The 4,344-nt window shown below is 44.4% G+C and overlaps 1 pseudogene; it reads right to left on the bottom strand.

Moving 5' to 3' along the window:
• Window positions 1–953: 953 nt before the first annotated feature.
• On the bottom strand, window positions 954–1,794 carry LOC102890621 (annotated as a pseudogene).
• Between the last annotated feature and the right edge of the window lie 2,550 nt (window positions 1,795–4,344).

Here is a 4,344-nt window from a genome sequence, read left to right as displayed (position 1 = left end):
AGATAGAGAAGATCTATCAGTGTAGGGGGAAGAAAGAGATAGATAAAGAGTCGACAAACTGTTAAAGAGCACTTTCCATAAAGCACTACATCAGGCCCCAAATGCATATTTACAAATATTAATGAATGAATAAATGAATAAATGGATCTTCCCGGTCTTGTTTGTAAAAAGTATTGAGTCTGAAAATGGGTGTGAGTAGGCGGATAGCAATTAATCAGAGTCCTGGAGACATAATCCTGAATTTATGCTCACTCTGTGTTCCATTTCACCCTTGGGCATGTTGCATGGCTCCTCTGGAGGACAACCCCACCACCCCACGCCTCCCTCACTGAACTTGGGAATTTCTGCCCTGCTTTTAAAACACTACTCAACTGATGGGGAAAAATGTCAGGAATAATAATAACAATAATCCTCACATAAGTTTTATGGTTTACAAATTATTCTTACCCATTTTAATTTGACTCATAGCAAATCTGTGAGATTATTGGGACAGATATTGTTTTATGCCAGTTTGATGAAGAAGAATCCATGAGTCACCAGTTTGGTAAGTTATGGATCAAGGTCTCCTAATTTAGGGCTAAGTCTCCAAATTCTGGACAAAGAGCAAAGGGGATATTGGGAAAAGAGGTCAAAATACAGAAAACAGAACTGCTTTTGTGGGGAAATGCAGTAATCATAGAAGGAAACTGTCCACCAAGAAAGTGGAAAGGAGGGTGTGGCTTTCTGAATGTTTCCATGAGAATATATCTAATTGTCATAGGAGTATTCAAATTACATGTCACGAACAAAAAAAAAGAGATATTTCCTTTTTCCTAAAAATCTAAGTTTTTTAGTTTTAAAACTCATTCACTTCTTTGATGACCCTCACAACATATCCATAGCCTATAAAGAGAGTAGATACAGTAGCTCTCTCTCCACTCTACAAATGGAAAACCAAGACAAAGAGAAGTGACCTACCCACTGTCCTCCCTTTTACAAACCAGCCAGCGCCTCCCTAATCTCTTCACTGCTGCCTGCATCTCCTGGTTCCTCAGGGTGTAGATCATGGGGTTGAGCATAGGGGTCATGACTGTGTGGCTGATGGACACAGCCTTGTCCATGGAGAAGGTGGTGAAGGGCCGGGCATAGAGGTAAATGCTCGGAATGAAGACCATAGACACCACAATGACATGGGTGGTGCAGGTGGAAGCTGCCTTCCTCCTTGCCTGCCCCGAGTGGGACCTCAGCATCATCAGGATGACCGAGTAAGAGATCAGGAGCAGGAGGAACCAGATGATGTCCAGCAGCCCACTGTTGCAGATCATGAGGAGCTCTAAGGTGGAGGTGTCAGTGCAGGCAAGTCTCAGCACTTGTGGGACATCGCAGTAGAAGTTATCCAGGATGTTGGGCCCACAGAAGGGCAGTGGGAGCATCAGAGCCAGCTGGGTAATGGAATGGATGAAGCCTCCCACCCAGCCAGCCATCACTAGCCCCACACAGAGCTGAGTGTTCATGATGGTGACATAGTGGAGGGGCCGGGAGATGGCAACGACGCGGTCATAGGCCATCACTGAGAGGAAGAAGACCATGGCACCTCCCAGAAAGTGGAAGAAGAAGATCTGGGCCATGCAGCCCCGGTAGGAGATGGTCTTCTTCTCAGAGACGAAATCCACCAGCATCTTTGGGGCGGTGACTGAGGAGAAACAGAGGTCTATGACAGCCAGATTTCGGAGCAGAAAGTACATGGGGGTGTGGAGTCGGTGAGACCCCCAGGAAGACAAATTCTGATATCCATGTGAGGTTCCCTGGTTCCATGGCTTCTTCTCCATACACTTAAGGAAAACAAACCACGGACATAGAAGCACGAGTCACTTTTAGTGCTCACGGGCTAAACCGAGTCGTCCAGGTCCATGTGATGTTCATCCTCGTGTGCAGACTATAGCACCAGGTACTGATTAAGTGGCCTTGTCTCTGGAGAGTTTACGTGTTGGTGCTGGAACATACGTTCACGAGATATCTTAAAGCTGTCCAGAGACACGTGCAACCTGCCTTTCAAAAGTTCAATTAATAGAGTAGTGGGAAGACACTCGGAGTCCAACAGACCTACAGTCAAATTTCAGGGCTTCTACTTCCTTGAGATTGGACCTTGAGTAAGTTACTTACTCTCTCCGAGTCTCAGTTTCCGCATCTGAAAGTTAGGAATAAAAATACTTTATAGACTTTACTGAGGGCTTAAGTGGAATGACACATAAAAAGTTCCTAGAACAGTGCCTGGAATAGTAAATGATAATCAGTCTCCTCTGTGTCATCTTTACAATAAAGACATCCTCTCTTCTTCCTGTCTCTAATAAATTTTTCTATCAATGAATTTTCAGGCAACATTTAACACATTATAATGCTAATGGACTTTTCATAGGTCTATATTTTTCCCTCACAGTTTAACCATAAGATCCTAGAGACTTGGGTCTTGGTTTTTCAATTTATTTGTGCCCCTCAGTGCCCAAACTTGCACTTAGTCAGTACTTAATAAGTACCTGCTGTTGATGGCTGGGTGGGTGTGCAGGTCCACGCAGAGGAGCCTTTGGATACAGCTGGACACCTGGGACATCCAGTTTCTCTCCCTCCCTTGTGTAGGTTGTCCTTTACAGGTGAGGTGCCCCAGAGCGTACGCGGAGACAAGAGGGAGAGGGGTAAGGGAGTTCCGTTAGATTAAGAAATAGATAATACGTGTATTTTTTGAAGGAGATGCAGAACTCTTCTGAAAGGACGGCAATTTTAGAAGACGGCATTAAATCTAAAGGTAGAAGAGAAAGGAAAATGTTGAAGAAAAAGAAATGGAAGTAGGTGAAGAATGAAAGGAAGATTACCAGGAAGGGACGAGGGGGAATAGAATGAGCGAAGGAAGGGGAAATGGAAAGGTGGGAGGGGAAATGGGACCAAAGGTGAAGGAGATGAAGAGTAAGAGATAGAGGGTAACAGGGTGAGTGGTTAAGTTGTCTCCCTAGTACCACAGCTTTGTCTCGGTCTCCCTTTCTCTCTCACCTGGCCCACTGCAACTCCTTATCTGTTCGAGATCATTCTTTTATCTTTCATTTCCATTTGCTTTCATTCCAGTCCACCTTCTACACAGCTGTCCATGAGCCCTTTCTAAATGTTGGACCGATCACGCTCCCCTCTCACTTAGAGTCTTGTAGTGATGCTCACTGTTGCTCCTTAGGAGCCAGCCACATCGAATACCCTGTAGATCAAGTCAAGGTCGAAATACACACTTACACATGTGCATGCAACTTCCGCTCAGCATGCCATCCAGGGCTAGAAAACATAGGCTCCACCTGTCTTTCCAATCAGTGTCTCTTTCTCTTATGAACCACTGGCTCTTTAGTGGATTATAGTTTCCTAAACATGCTGCATATTTGTTTACGGCCATGTTCGTTTCCTAGAATTCTGTTCACTTCCTTCTCTACTTTAGAAAATACCCGCTCAGTGTCACCCACTCCGTCACTCCTTTCACCAATTCTCCATTTCCTCATTTCTCAAGGTTTTTATAACATTTTAAAAATACCTCTGTTATATGTTTATCATCATTCGTTTGTTCCATCTTCTCCCCTCAACCAACCACATTGTAATTTCAATATCTTATTAGCTCTGGAACATGGAACAGCAACTCTGATAGAGCACACGTTCAAAAAATGTCAGATTAATGTATTAAGGAGGTAATTGATTATGCGGAGAATTTGAAAGCGATTTAACTTATTCCCTCCTGGTTTCCTCTCTCATAAGGCCAGTTCTATGCTTGGTTACTAAAATCACTGGGATTCGCATGTAACCTGAAGCAGCTGTTTTAAAAGCACATTCCCCTGAATTACTTCCTGACGTCCTCCTCACACTTTAGACTTACTACCCCCAAGTCTATGTCCCTTATTCATTCTCCCCACCCTCCAGCAGGTGTTTTCAAGAACCTAATTACTGCTAACCTATCTATCAACATGTGAGGACACCCTCGGTTTCTCACCTTCCTTCAGCCTGAATGGTAGAAGAGAGCTCAGTCTTACATCTTTCTGGGGGGTCCTCTCCAAGCAGCTTCACGGCTTCCTAGTCCCTGCCCGCACCCTACTCACACTACTCTTGGGCATGACCCTGGAGAAGGGGGGATACCCTCAGGGAGAAACTACTGGGCTGGGCTCCAGAAGAAGAGCTGAAATGATTCCCGCTGGGGGCTAGGGAACAATGGGAGTTGTTAAAAAGTTTCAAGTCCTTCAAAAACACTTACTATTTGAGAAATCTGCCTTGAGGGGGGAAAAATACTACCAAGGACATTGAAATTGTAGAGATTCGTGAAATATAGAATTAGCAAGCCAAGATCAG

The sequence above is a fragment of the Pteropus alecto genome, unplaced genomic scaffold (genome assembly GCF_000325575.1).
Source record: "Pteropus alecto unplaced genomic scaffold, ASM32557v1 scaffold98, whole genome shotgun sequence".
NCBI lineage: Eukaryota > Metazoa > Chordata > Mammalia > Chiroptera > Pteropodidae > Pteropus > Pteropus alecto.
Note: the sequence above shows the minus strand (reverse complement) of the source record. Positions and strands in the feature narration are given on the sequence as shown.